The sequence below is a fragment of the Lagenorhynchus albirostris genome, chromosome 3, assembly GCF_949774975.1.
Source record: "Lagenorhynchus albirostris chromosome 3, mLagAlb1.1, whole genome shotgun sequence".
NCBI classification, from domain to species: domain Eukaryota; kingdom Metazoa; phylum Chordata; class Mammalia; order Artiodactyla; family Delphinidae; genus Lagenorhynchus; species Lagenorhynchus albirostris.
Genome location: NC_083097.1, coordinates 70,726,274 through 70,742,194, shown reverse-complemented (window position 1 = coordinate 70,742,194; position 15,921 = coordinate 70,726,274). Strand labels below are relative to the sequence as shown.

General features: G+C 36.8%; 1 protein-coding gene across 16 annotated transcripts in view; it reads left to right on the top strand.

Moving 5' to 3' along the window:
- The window catches only part of MEF2C (myocyte enhancer factor 2C), a 169,865-nt gene that overhangs the window by 14,542 nt on the left and 139,402 nt on the right, over positions 1-15,921 (top strand). For 10 of the 16 annotated variants that reach the window (XM_060143259.1, XM_060143245.1, XM_060143261.1 and 7 more), the window contains one exon: positions 2,026-2,112. The gene's annotated coding sequence lies outside the window, so the exon portion shown is untranslated. Of the gene's footprint in view, positions 1-2,025; positions 2,113-4,994; positions 5,080-5,219; positions 5,242-6,365; positions 6,658-15,921 lie in introns of those variants that run through there. The other 6 variants (XM_060143249.1, XM_060143256.1, XM_060143253.1 and 3 more) reach the window with 6 other exon arrangements.

Genomic DNA, 15,921 nt, shown 5'->3' with positions numbered 1-15,921 from the left:
GACTTCCCCGCTCTAGACGCCACCCGGTGCACGCCCCACCGAGGCAGCTCGGCCTCCCCTCCGCGCGCCCAGGCCCAGCAGGCCCCCAGAAGGGCCAGAGCCCGCTTCCTCCTCGCCTGGGGCGCTCGCACGTGGCGCACTCACCCCCTACCAGCTGCCTCCGAGCTCTAGACACGCTCCCGGGAGGGAGCCCCCGCTCAGCTCCGTCCGCGCGGGGAAAAGTGGGTGGGGGTAAGTGGAGACCGACACAGAAAGGAGGGTATAGGTGGTGAGAGCGGTGTTAGAGGGGAGGACCGGCAATAATTGGCTGGCTTTGCGGCTGCTGCGCCTCTGCTGAACGCCTAGCGAGCGAGGATTCACTTTCCACACAAATCAACCTGAGGGACTGCTGCTGCCCGCAGTCAATAACTCAGCGGACTGAGCTGCTGAAACTAGAGGCGTCCCGGGTCTGGGTCTTTAAAAGGGGCTGTCCGGACTGAATCCCAGCCTTGTTCTTCCCAGACAAAGGAGTGGGCGCCAAAATGCAGGGCGGTATTTTTAACCCCCATGCCTACCCCGATCCCATGTAAAGATCTTTTGAAATTAAAGGGCACACACATAGAGGTATCTAGAAAAAACAGTTAAAAGGGGAAGTGTGAAAATCCTTTCTTTGAATTGAAGGGTTCTGTGATATTTCAAGAAATGGGTTAGAATCAATGTTCTGAAGAACATTTAACAATTTTGTAAATAAAAGGTAAAGTCTATTAAATTTAGCCATGCATATGGATACTTTTTAATGAACTACACATTCGCAAGAAAATTAGTGATCAAGCCTTATTTGGGCATACTGATCCAGGAAAAGGAAGAAATGTAATTTGTAGTGGCATTTTAAAAAGCTTTAACATAGCTCTCAGACATTATTTCATGAAGATTGCATTTCTGTAAGGTGAAAAGGCCCTGGGAGATGTGTATTATGATTCCTGCTTAATAGACTGTAAAACCAAGCAGAGCTGGGAGAATGGTAATTCACCAGGTCACCTAGTACTGACTACCAAGTTGAGACTAACTCACTGAGGGCCTGAGTCTAAAAGACTAAACTCACCTAACACCCCTAAAATAAAAGTGGCCAAAATTCTTCATTTCTCCTTGACTGTGAAGCAACTTAAAAATAAAAATAAACTTAAGAATGTCAACCCAAATATAGAGGCTTTGTAAGTCTTAATGACTCTTGACTATGAAAAGTCTTCTTGCTAATACAAATGGGAAAATGGTTATTGACCTTCATGGTCTGATATGTCTCAAGGTTGGGAGGACTAGACCATTCTGAAACCAAGGAAAAGTCCATTTGTGTGTTCAAAGTCATTGAAAGCTGGCTTCAAACGGAGACTAGAACACAAGAGCCCTTGTCTGTACTCAGTACAGTTAAACACTCCTTGGAAGGATCAGGTATTATTGGTAATAGAATTCATTAAGTGTACTGAATTCACATCCTTAATCCCAAAGTATTAAAATTGGCTTTTAAGCATATAAAAAAGCCCTTTCAGCAACTTTAGTTGCAACTTCAGTATCCCAACTAGACAAATTTTGTTAGCTTGAAATATGATGGATTTGACTTTCTTCCTTGTAATTCTTCATCAGATATTAAAATATACAAAATAAAGATAAATATAGGATCTTTAGATATGAGATAAAGGATATGATTAAACCTTGGCTTGGAATAACAAATCCTTTTTATATTGCAGATTCTCAATCACAAGCAGTCCATATGGTGTATACTGTGCATGGACTGAGGCCGTACCTAAAGAATTTTTGAAATTTAACTATTTGGCACTATTTATATTACAGGTTATAGGTATTATCACAATTAATGATCATTTTAATTATTTTATATTCAATACACGTTCATTTGGTTTAAAATTAGAATTAACATTAATGTTAGTTCAGATTAGAAGTTTTAGAAATAAATTAATCTGAATGTATTTTGGTATCAGCATTCTTTAAAAAAAAATTTTTTTAACTATTTACCTTGTACTTATGCATTTTAAGGTGCCAAAGAAGAGTTGCAAACTGTGAAGTAACTTCTATGAAGAGATGAAGTGAAGAATGGAAGGCAAATGACTGTATGTGTACGTGGTAAGTGCTTCACATTTGTTATCATCCATCACAAAGTTAATTCATAAAGGTAAATAAAACTGCCACAAACTCTTTGTCATTAAGTACTTATAATGTTAACATGTATAAAAGTGATAGAGTCTTGCATAACCATTAGGTGACTTATCATATAGCAATACTATACCATTTTGCTTAAAGCTCTCATGTCACCTTTCAGGGCATACCTTTGCAAGTCTGTTTTACAATTAATCCATTTCAGGGGAAGTTTTGTATGTCATCTCTACTGTAACTATAAAAAGATATAACTTTTTTTATGCTCTTGGAATTTGTATCTTACTATTTTTTATATCTGAACTTATATGTTCAGTTATCATGTTTGTGTTGAAAGTATTCTGGCTGAAGAACAGATACTATACAGTTGAATAATATTGAGGGGTAGATTAATCTATAGACTTTCTTCATTTTAGGGTGGGTTGCTGTGGCAACCGCCCCAGCTTACTTTAGAATAATTTTTTAAAGCTCACTTCAAGAGCTACACCCAGCGTGGGCCAAGCTTAAAAGCAGGCAGACCCAGAGCACAGGTAGACTGCTGATTTAATGTAGGGAAGTAGTAAGAAGTGGAGGGTGGAGTAAGATGATATGCAACCCTGAACAGAAATTAGAAATGAGCTTTCCCTAGAGTTAAATCCTGAGTCATGCTCTCTGTAACTTCTGTGGCACTTTAGTTAAATATATTGCTAAACGATTCTTTGGGGGGAAAAAACAAGTTAATATGTATTTACATGTTTAATAAAGCACTTATGATACTTATTTAATGAAGGAAATATTTGGTGATTGGGAAGAAAAAAAGCTGGTTTAAATAGTACATCAGTCCCAGACATCATTTTCTCTTACAGGAAATGTCACCTTTTATTTAACAGGGTAGGCCACTAGCTTCCAATTGGCTTAAAGGGTATAAGAATTTTCTACTTTCCAATCATAGAACTGGAATAGATTGGAGAAATCATTTAACGCGTAAGCAAACTGAAGCCCAGAAAGGACACGCTCGTTAGTTGGGCACAAATCTTGAACCAGAGAATCCAGGCCTCCTAACACCTAGTACATGCTTCTCCCGACACCAGAAAATACTCTCATCCTAGCCAAGTACCATTTGGTGGCCAGGATCAGGATGATTTTGGTTTAAAAAAAAAAAAAAATTCAGAAGTATTTAAAGATGAACACAAAGCATGTCTTGGATTAACCACTTTGTGGATTACCAGTGAATAATTTTAAGTCCCAGGCGGTTTTCTTCTATTGTATATTTCTGCACACTTCTGTTCCACTTCAACTATAAAGGCTCATGGGAGGGAAACAAATGCTAATATTAACTTAGGTCACACATAATTAAGAAGCTAAATCTGCTGAGGGGAATATCTTATATTTTAAAAGGCCAACTGTGATATAATCCAGATCTAAATTGTTTTCAAACTATCCACAATGTGGGGTTATACATACATTTGAATGCTTGTATTATCATTGATAGTTATGGGTTTGTTATAATGTTTATTATTAAATAATTCTTAAAAATGTTAAAAGGTAAAACAGTTTTCTTTTTGAAGGAAAATAAAACTAAAGAGTACTGTGGTGAGAGTCATGTATTGCCTATGTCTTATTTGCTCATGTAAAATAAGCTGTTACAATTCATTATGTTAATTTCAGACATTATGGCAATAAACAAATGTTCCTACAAACAATTTGCTTTGTCAGGACGTTTGTGAATCTCGAAAAATTAACTTCCACCCTGTATAGACGTATCTTAGTATTCAAAATGTCAATGCACCTTTAAATGTTTGGATTTTTTCTTGAAGTTGTACCTTAAATGAAAACCTGATACAGATTATCTCTGCCATATTATTGAAATGAATTCATGGTAGTAGCAAACTCACCAGATGAAAAGCAAACAGGCAAGCAAATATATTGTAGATACTAATCTGCAAGAAATAATAGTGTTTCAGATAGTTTTTGCTTTGTGACAGTTTGCCATGCTCTCCTATAACAATGGCAAAAGATTCATCGATTCTGGGCTGATAGTCACAATGGAGATGAGCCAGAAGCCTGAAGATTATTCAGATCTAGTTGTACTTGCCTGTAAAATCAACCTTCCCCTTTCAAGTGAAGCCTTGGGGCAGACACCTAAATGTTGAGCCCACTCTTCTGAGAAAAGCTACTCAGATCAAATAGCCCCTATAATGAAGAAGGAGGCTTTTTGATTCACACTGCCCTCATGCATTAAAATAGTCTGGAGGCACAGTGCAGAATTTAACGGGAAATGGAACTAGTCATTGAGTTAAACACATAGTGCTGAGAGGAATTTTTTTAAAGTGAGGAAATATCTTTAATTAGCTAGATATTTCAGTATACTACTATTGTGTACTCTGGTACATTCAGTATTTTTATTTCCCCAATGTATTTTCTCTTCTTCTTTTCACAATATTAAAATTTTTTAATTTGGTTTAAACATTTTATATAGTCTGTAGTTCTACTGGCATGTAATCTTATCTTTTCATGGTTTGTGTACTAGTTGATATATTTTATCTTTGGCTTTATTGGGCGTGGTGTAATTGGATAGGGAGGGGAGGTGCTCAATCCCTAGTAGCCTTTCCTAAATCTTGAATATTAACCTTTTTTCTTTTTGATAAGGAAAAGTATTTACTGGGCTTAAACCTTAATATAAGTATCTTCCTTATCAGTCTCTATTGCTGCTTCCTGTGCAGCTGAAACTCTTCAGGATAAGTGAAGTCATCAGCTATCGGATAGGGAAGCCTAATGCATTTGGGAAGTTGGTTTAGTTTACATGTTAATGCCTTGGATAAAATCCAGTAAGGTGTGGAAGAGATATTGTGGGAGAAGGGAGGGGGAAATCTCCGAGGAAGCTGCCGCGTCGGTAAATATTTCCAACCTGATTAGAAAGTTCATGGCCCGGAGATGAAGTCGAGAGTTCAAATACTGGTAATCCTTTTATTATTTTGTACATTACTAACACTTGAGAAGCGTTTCGGCTCCCGTTCTAGCCCTCCAGCCTCTCAGGGCCGAAACCCGCGTATTCTGGGCGTGAAGGAAAAGCGCGCTGGAATCGAGTGCTGCAGACATCCTGGACTGGGGCTTTTACGCGTGAGTAACGGAGGAGCGCTCGGACCGGTGGAAGAACGAAGTGGTTAACGCGTCTCCAAACTGGGGGGGGGGGGAGTCACAAGAGCAACTATTAGGGTCGCGCTCCTATTGGTCAGAGGAAAGATCCCGACTTTAGAAGGACTTTCCTGCAGGCTGGCTCGCAGCGTCCCCGGGGAGCGAGCGCGCAGCAGCCGGAGACTCGGTTCTCCGAGCGTCCTCGGCGGCGCCGGCAGTGAGCAGGGAGCCGCCGCTCGCGGCGTTGTCTTCATTTCGAGCAATAAAGAATTGTCATTAGGTTTGCGTATGGCATGTGCCATTACCCCACCGTAAAACTAAAATTAGCAAAATGTCAGGAATGGAAAGATTGATTCACCAAGATGCAATTATCATTTAAAAGTGCTTGATTGAGGTACTGATGTTCAGTGATTTATTCTGCATACCATATACATAATTAAAGTAGTGTAGTGGAGTAATTTATCAATCTAGTTGAGACGGGAGGGGTGAGGAGGGAACTGCTGTTATGTTTGTTTTATTAAAATGCTCCGAGGTCTGGTCCCGCCCCCCTTTTGCAAGAGTGAAACTGATGATTTCTCCAGCTCCTGAGAGAGAGAGTCAACGGTTTGGGATTGTGAGGGAGAGAGAGGAAGAAGGCAGCGCGAGGCAAAGGCAAAGGCAAGGACAAAATAAAATAAAGGACAAGAAGGCAAGAGGCACTTCATGGGATGTGCTGCTTAGAACCCCAAGCCGCGTGCTCCGTTTTCTCTGCCACCCCCGCCTCCCCTCCCAACATCCTTCCACTCCCCCCGCCCCCCGCCTTTTTTACGCGATGTTTCAAAGGCTGAGAGCGGCTCGCCTTTTCCCATTCGTCTTCTGTCACTTCCTTCCTGGACGCAGTTTTCTGGACGAGTCTGGTTACTTTTAATCCTGCGGGCCGCTGAGAGCCACTTTCTCCTCCTCCTCCTCCTCCTCCCCTTCCTCCCCCTCCTCCTGCTGCTTGGAGCGGCCTCGGCGCGCGCGAATGCGCGGCCCCGAGCGCGCCTCCCCCGCGCGCGCTCCTTCCGCGCGCGCGCGCGCGCGCGCGCTCGCGCGCACACACACACACACACGCACACACACATACACACACACACACACACACACATCGTCTCCAGCTCTCTGCTCGCTCTGCTCGCAGTCAGACACTTGAGCACACGCGTACACCCAGACATCTTCGGGCTGCTATTGGATTGACTTTGAAGGTTCTGTGTGGGTCGCCGTGACTGCATGTTTGAATCAGGTGGAGAAGCACTTCAAGGCTGGACGAAGTAAAGATTATTGTTGTTGTTGTGTTTTTTTGTTTTTGTTTTTGTTTTTTTCTGTCTCTCTCTTAAGAAAGGAAAATATCCCAAGGACTAATCTGATCGGTTCTTCCTTCATGTAAGTACCTCTGACATTTCTCCAGGAAATAGAAATAGCCGGGGTATTGTCTCTGAAATCTGCATCATTATATTCCACGGCACTGGGTCTATCGCTGTGCCTCTTTGAAGGCTTGAAGTTGAGGCTTGTTGTGCGTTCTTTTCTTAGATTCCATGATTTCCTTGTGTGTTGCTGAAAGTAACTTTTTAGATAGTCCTATCTGTTTGCCATCAGTTATTGAAATCACTCCTGACTCGTTCTTGTCACATCAGTGTGTTTAAAGTTTCATGAAGTTAGTTCACATCATTAGCATGTTTGATATGGTGGAGCATGTGGAACCTGGTGGACTTTAATATTTCACAGAATGTTCCGTGACCTTGAAGTACATGCCTTAAGATTTAGCTGTTAGTTCACTGTGGAAAGATGCTCCTATGGGTCCCACTAAAGACTGATTTGCTTTGGGTTATGCTTCTGAGCCACTAAATCTTGGGATTAGTTTGAGCTAAAGCATGGCTGTCTGTCAGAGTATACCTTTGTGCATCTCCTTCCATTACCAAAGTGCTGGCTTGATAGAGGGCTTCTTAACTGGTGTAGACAAAAAGTAATACACTGGCCATGGTAGTCTACACATTTCACAATTCTTGTTGGGATTTCAGTATGTGCATTGCTCTTTATGTCAAGTCAAATACATAGCTGTTTAAAAACAAATAAGGTTAAGTCACTTAAATTGCCTTCTGTTTGGACTTTGGATGAAAGTTACCAAACTCAGTAATAAAGTTTGGCACAAAGGAAGTATATGTAGACATGGCACATTGTTCATTGTGTTATTAAATATTATGCAAGTATTTAAATTTAATGTTAGTGTTATCGCCTTCCCAGAATATGGCTATTCATTCTTAAAGGAAATTGTATGTCTGAAACATGTCTGAGACTATTCTAGGTCCACTAGTTACCATTTTGGGAGAAAAGCCCTCTCTCTTCACATTTTAGGAATGTGTGTCTTTTGTATAAAATTCCTTTATATGTAAATGCTGACAGTATAAAGCAGAATCAGGCTCTCTGCCAGTTCTTTAACGGTCCTCAGTGGAGAATTGCTTTGACACAAAGTGCATTTTACTATTGTGAATCTGATACTAACTCTAATAGTAACTGTCTTGTGAAATAGTTAGTGACTGCCTGTATTTTCTAAGTGCTATAAAAGGAACTCTAGCTACCTCATTATACCAGTCAAAAAGAGTGACCAGCCTCTTTTTCACTGGCACCTTGCAATAGAATTGCGGTTGCAGAGTAAAGATGTTTATGTAGAATATAATAACTCCAATCCCTAGAGACTTGGTAGGACATGGAAATGTGACCACCTGTGAACCCCATTTAACCTCTGTATGCATACTAATTTTAGCTTTAAAGAGATTGACAATCTCCAATTTGAAACTAAAACATCTTATTTCATTTTAAAAATAATATCAGTTTTGACCAGTCTTTGAAAACGTTGAGTATGTACCAATATGGCACAAGGAGTTTTGGTTGAATATAAAGCAGTTAATAAACCATATATTTGTCTTCCAGTATATGCATGAAATGATTTATTAAGTTAAAGAGGTAGTTCTAAAGCAAGTAGATTCAGAACTTGACAGGTAGAAGATGTACATGTCTAATGTCCTATCTCAAGAGGGAAGAAAAATCTCTAAAACTAAGTATCTCGTTCTCTTTGTAGGAAAGTATATTTGGCTACGTATTAGACTTCTAACTCAAATCTAAAAGTTTTCATCAAAACACACTTTAAACTCAACGTTTGTTTAAGATATGGTCCCCTAGTCGAGTTAAGGAGACAATAGTTGGCAGTTATCCTTACTTCAGGTTTTACTAAACTTTATAAAAATCTGTTTTTTACTAATGTAATTCACACGGCTTTGGAGTATTTGTGGCATATTTTCCGGACTTCTTACTAAAGACAGTATGTTACCTCATTCATTAATTGCTCTATTTACATTCTGATTGCTGTGGAATATAGTGAAAGAGAATATTAAAGATGTAACTTTTATTAAATTTTAATCTGTTTCTGGGGTTTAAGTAACAAATGAGCACTTTATAACGAGTCAATTTTCCAGCTTTCCTGAGCTGTTCCTGCTTTAAAAGTATGCAATCATATATGTTAACTTTTCAGAACAAAAACACATCAACATTAAATACATGAAATTTAAGTAACAAGGACTTTACTATACCTTGCCTCTTTTCTTCTTTGTAAACATATTCAATTTTCAAAATTTGGGGGAAGGGGTTCATTCCATTAGGGAAAAGGGCTATCTAATGATTCAAAATTGAATCCTGGAAAAGCATCATGTTTTATATTTTTCAGATGTCTGTGAGTGTCTTCCTTGGCCCTCACTTTACCAAATCAATAAATTGCATAACACTACAACCATATCTTTCCAATAAGTGATTTATTGTATTTAAACTTCTTTTATAAAAAACTGAGCTAAATAACTGCTCGGCATATGTTAACATTATATTTCAAAACTTTCTTCTGTTTATTGTAGTATATTTTGTGGGTTTATTTCCCAACTCTACGTGCGGTATATTTTGAGTCTATGAAATCTCAGAAAGTGACAAAAATGGGGAAATATCTGTGCAGCAACACTTGTGCTTCATAACAACAACAAAAATAGTTATTAAACAGAGAACCCTGGCTTCAGGGACACGATTCAGAACAACATGGAAGAATTTCATATGCAATTAAGGATCACAGAGTGGACTTTAAAGAGACTATTAATAAAGTTCTACTTTTTTTTTCCAAAGCACATCCTCTGAGAAAACACCCCACAAATTAATATCTAAAACTTATAAAAATGCACATATTCATTTTATGAATGCAGTGATTGCCTGGACATAATGAAAAGATTTCATCACTGGTGCTCAGTCTGTGTGCTGCACGTGGAAGGGTAGGTGATTAAGATCCCGTCCTCAGCACTGTACCTTAATCTCATGGGCGCGTGGACTGCCCTGCACTCAGTAAAGCCTGACTGTTCACCGAGATCTGTCATCTTTAGGAAATCAAACCAGATTACAGAGGCGATTCACAAAACCAGGAGCGACAACAGAGTCTGTGCACCTTACAAAAGGCGGATTACGCAGTTCACATGTTATTTTCATAGGTCAAAGATAAAAGCTGATTGTTGAGGAACGGCAAGACACTCCAATTTCAAATGATTGCTAGATAAGTATACCACGACCCTGTTGCTTCATCATTATGAAGAGCCATTCAAATAGTAGAAAACTCAGTTTTCAAATGACAGGCTTTCAATAGTGAAATAAGAGAAAACGTACTTTTTATATACATCCTCATTGCTTTCATTTTAAGTTCCATCACTTCCTTCTGAACAGACTTAAAGTTCTGGATGCTATATGAAAGTTATTATTATACGTCTTAATTGCAGTAGACATTTTCAGAGGCATTGTAGAGAGCACAAAACAGAATTTGCCAGAAATAAAAGATACTCTTATGGTATTGAGTAACCGAGCAGAAAATGCATGGTAGTCAATAGCCATTATGTTATTCTGTTACCAAATATATTCTTCACAAAAATGTGGAATTACATAGTTAATGAATCCATACATTTGAAATAGATCTTGATAGGTGTTTATTCGTCAAATTATATCTATTTCATGAATGTTTTATAAAGGTCATTCTTTACAAGATATGCTGTTTTCAGAGAGATTATTTCAGAGAATAAAGTTTTGGTTTACATAATAACATTTTGAAAACCCCTACTCTTTACGCATCCAACTCTACAGTAATTTCTTGCTTCTTTAAAATTTGAAGTCCTTTTTTACCCAACTGATGCCTCCTAGTGTTTCACACAATAAAACACTAATGAGTCACCCATAAATGTAAACATTGCATTTTCATTGCCTACATCTTCTGTGATACATAAAATTAATATTTATGTGTTTAATTTTCTGTGCATTATTATAATAAGATAGGAAGTTCCAGTGAATGAGATGTTTCATCTGAGTGGATTTATGGCACACACTAGCAGGTTTTCTTTGACCATAACAATATCTTATTAAGTTTTAATAAGTTTATTACCTTCAGGTCCAGTTTATATATTCACTTGATATCCACTCTTATTCCAAGTGAAAAACATAGGCAGAGTAGCAGAGCTTCCATTTTGTAGGCCTGGAAATTATATAGCTGAGCTCATCCGCAAATGCCTGATGAACAAATTGCAAAAGGACTAACCGTTTCATTTAAACACTAGAATACCTTAAAAGAGATATAAAATTTTGCTCACACTGTGTCTTTACACTTGCAGATTTCTATGTAAAAATGGAATTAAAAAAAAGAGGGTTTAGGAAAATTAAAAGATAAATGCACAGATTCCCACAAGTATGGAGTGTGTCTCTTTATTAGAAAATAACAATTAAAAAAAACTTGCTTTGGGAGCATAGTATTCTACATAATAGAAGGAAAACTTGTTGGAAGACAATTTATGACCAGAAAATTGTCAAATGAGGTGGAAGTTAGTGGATACCAACTTTGATGTGAGTTTTCTGTCATTAGGATGGTGAGCGTAGACTTTCAATATTCATGCACTTCTGTGATTTCAGACAACTTTCTGATTCTGCTTATGAAAGGTGGATACTTCAGTTTCTGAGTATTTTTTTCTTTAAAGTATTTATGAAAGAGAGGAGGCATTCGCCTAATGTCTAAAGTTCAAAGGATGCCCTCAGAAACCTGTAACATTTATGGGCCTCCTCCTGAGTTGTCATACCACACACAAGTGCACAAAAACACTCACAGATTTCGTCCACTAACACAAGTGTTCTGAGCGTCCAAACATAGACACTAGGCTGAGACTGAACGTAGTTCATTTCCGTTACCTCTGTATGCATCAGTTAGTTGTCCTGATTCAGAACACACGCACTTTAACAATATTTGACTCTCATTTAAGATTTTCTAATTTGGTCAGTAATACAGTGCTATTCCAATTCTGTGCATGTTGGACATATTTCAAAGAATGTTAGGGGGTGTGTTTCTTTCGTTCAAGGAAGCAAGCATGTAGAAAGGGGTGGACCTTTCCCACAAGAGCCACATTTCTTCCCTTGGAGAATTGAAGCAAGTATGCAGTATGTAAGTGAATAACAGCATGAGAAAGAAAATAATTTCTAATCATGTGCTATAGTTTGTGAGCAAAGGAAACTGTCAGGTTTTTCTTAAAAGCAGTTCTTATTGATAACCTTTCTCACACTGAAAAAAGTCTATGCTGAAAAAAGTCTGAAAATTTTGTTATTTTAATATTAACTTCTATAAAGTACACTAAAATTAATTTTTCTCAAAAGATTTCAGTAGTAACTATTTTACAGATGTATTGAGGTATAAAGAAGTAAAGAGAGCTAAAAGCACCCATTCCCTATCTCTCTTAAGAATAAATAGATAGCATCAATATTCTTATGTTAGTTGTTTTTGTCTGTGCAAGAAAAATAATTAAAGAAAATTCTGTAACAAAGAATACCATTGAAAAAATAAGATTATAGAAAAGATTATCCAATATAGCATTATCTCACATTTCTTTGGTATTATTTTAACATTAACTACAAAAAGGAAAGTCATATTCCTACTAAGTATGGAAATTATATGATACCTGTTGTATACATATTTGGGTTTGAGGTGATAACATGAGTAGCATTCATTTGTCATCACCATAATGCATTTGTTGTACATTGTCATTGTATTGCCTAAGTTAAATCTCTATTTATTTTAAAAATATAACCAGTCGTAAACAAAGTTCAAAGTATACATGAAGATTATCTTTTGAGGATATTATAAACAAAATTGGTGATATTACAAGCGGTAAAAACAGTAAACTTATTATGGGCAGATTTCCACAGGAATCATTACTCTTTAATAATGCAGATATTATAGAGACTTTATTAATTCTTAATGCTGTAAATTTGAAATGAATGGAGCAATGTTGTTCATCCTGCAAGTGGTTGCGATTCATGTAGAATGACAGTGCAAATCTTCTAGTAATGATTTAAGTAAAGTACCTTAAACTTGTTTCTAGAGACTGGAGAAACTGATCTCTGAAGCAGTCCCTGGTGAGAACCTGCTTTTTCCAAATAGTATCCCGAGTGTGGTCTGGTTTTCCTCTTGTATCTTGTTGTCATAGATAAGATGCACAGGAAGAATTCATATAAATTGTTCTTAGATACCATGGATCTCTAGTATATTGGATATAAAAAGCAGTAGATAATGGTCTTGATAGAATGCGAAGTGTTTTTTAAAACAGCTAACAACTATCCCTCTTGCTTTTTCACACATCTGTGATTCTTTCAGCGAGTTAGAATGATAGCAAGAGAATGCATCTTTCCCCGAACCCCGGAGATAGGCAGCTTTGGCTTAGATATGCTTATTTATTTATTTGCAAAATTAGAAAATAGATTCACGAATGTAAATAAGTGGGGACAGACAAGGAAATTAGTCTATTACTTAATAGAGTAAACATGGCTTTTTTTAACCTTCTAATTAATTGTTGACCACGCGTGAGGTATACAACCAAGGCTTATTATGGAAAGCTGGTATTATTGCTGAATGTAACATGAGGGATTGGGATTTCTTTAAAGTAATTTTGAAGATGTGATTATTTAGCAGAAATATTCACTGGAGCATTTTATTTTTAGAAATCATGGTCACACAAGGAAGCCTTTATAGGACCGACTACCTAATTGCAGTCAAAAATCTCTTTAATGAATGAACACACACACACATACAGAAGAACACACATTTTAAGAATATAATGGCCCTATATTTTTCCATTTTTTTTGCCACATTCTTTGTATCTGAACAGAATGTATGTGTCTAAGCAGATGTTTTAAGTTATATCCTTCATGTAGGTGAGTCTGTAAATGTACCATTTAACTTAAATGGCTTTGTGGGAAGGTAGTTTGAGGAGTTTAAAAAGGGAAAAAAAAAACCCTCCAGTTACTATAGTTTCAGCTTTTTCTTTTTAAAAATAGTAATTACACTCAGGATAAAGAAGGAAAAATAAACTCTTTTAATTCTTTGTAACATCCACAGTTTCTAAGGTAGAGGTCTGATGTATTTTTATTCCTGAATATTCAGGGCAGGTACTGGCAGCAGAGCTACAAAATGAAAACTTCCTGGCTGCAGACCAGATACAGTGCACAGTGCCACATCATAAACTTCCCCTCTTCTGTCTCGGAGTGATTTCAGCCCGATGTAATGTCCTTTTTTCCCCTTGCGTAGGCTAAGGACCAGAGGGCCTTCTTCCTGGGCAATCGCTTTGGGAAAGGAAAAGCATAACGTTTCCCTTCTATAACTTGAAAACTCTGCCTCTTAAATCACTAAGACATTAACTGCAAAGTGGATTCAGTATGTTTCCTTTTTCTTCCCATAGAGCAGTTTAGAATGCCTAAAACAATAGGTGTAAGATAGAAAATGAGCCCTCTTCTCACCCTCCCTCCTCCAGCACATGCAGGCCCAATCAGATGTCTGTATTTTTTTGTTTTGCAGAGAAAAATATAATGGTTTCTTTTCAATGAAGCCTGTGCATTATATTCCAGATATGTTAGGTCATTTTGTGATGCAAATTAACATTGAATGGTTTTTGTACTTATCTCGGGAAATAGCAATGTTCTACCACAATACGTGGCACTACAGTAATTTTTATTGATAAACACTCACACTTTTAATGATTACTAGGTCAAAATACAAAGGGAGAAAATATGGGCTTTAGTTTTCAGATTTGGTTTATAGTCTTCATTTGAAAGGTACTGTGTAAGTAATGTGCTTATTACTATGCAAAATACATCAACTTCTAAATATCTGTATTAATATTCTTTGCATTTGAAACTGTAGTCTGAAAACTCGTACTTCTCCTTGTAAAATAGAGTAAAAAATTGTTAAAACCAGTCTTTAATTACCAGTTACATTTTCAGCCGTTACCAGTGTGATTTTTAAAAATAATTTCTAGCTGCCATGGCTCCTTTCAATCAGTGGTAGAATTCTTATTTGTGTGAAGTGTAGTCAAATTACTGCCAGCACACCTTTCTAAAACTAGCCTTCTCTTGTAGAAATGTATTAAGTGAGAGCCTTAAGTAGAAAGTGTTACTACATAATAAATATTTGTTCCGACTTTATTTTTAAATTAGATTATTGATTTAATAGTATACAAATAGCATATAAATGTTAGTTTATTTATTAACCCACTAAACCAATTATTAATTGCCTATATAAAATTTACCAGATAAGACCAACAGTTAAACGTAATTTAATTTTATTTCTCCTTAAGCTAAAATAGATAAGAAAGATAATTTTAATTATGTTTGAATATCAAGCACCTATTTTCTGTGGATGCAAATGTTTCCTAATAAAACGTTAAGAAATTAACACAACATGGGTCTTAAAATGTAAAAGGTAACTCGTAAGAGTATGATGACAATGGCCTATTCTTGCCGTAGGTGTTATGAGCAAGTGCCCTACACCTGGCACGCTTTCAAGGCCCATTAGCAAGAGGAAAAAATGTTAAACTTTTTTTTGCATATATTAATATACATAGGAGTCAATAATTTTTTGACATTTATTTCTTAGAAAATTAAACATCCTATTTAAAAATTCAGATTCAACCTTTAAAATTATGCTTTCATTTAGGATATGGTACAAGACTTCTTTATCTTCCTGGAATTCTCCTGAACCATAGGATAATTTGAATCATCACCACTAGATAAATATTGTTAGACACATTGCAAAGTTTCAGTTGTTCAGTAGGTACACTGGATAAATTTTTAATCGAAAATGGATTCGCTTGCTCTATAAATATTATAAAACTATACATGATTAAAACATTAATCTCTTGGAGGTTCCTGAAGTAGGTGATTCTCTGGGCAAGAATTTAAAAATTTTTAAACTGTTAATGAGTAAATTACCAAGTACTTTTTTTAAGCTGCCTTATTTCTATTCACATTTGACGAACCTTACTAAGTTGTCAGATGGTCTTTAAGTAAAGGTTTTGTGGTCCAGAAAGTCGATCTTTTCACCCTTCTTCTGTAACAGTTAATATAAATATGTTTAAAAGGTATAAACCCAGACATAGTTTCGTCAGGATTATTTTTCTTAACTAAATGAAGACGAACAAACCTGGCTATTTTTTTTAAAAGTGTATCTATTTGTTCATTTCTAGTATTTATCAAAAGACCACTTTTAACCTAGAATCTGTCTAGGTTATAGGTTAAGGAAATAATTTTGACTATGTTTTTCTTTTCTTT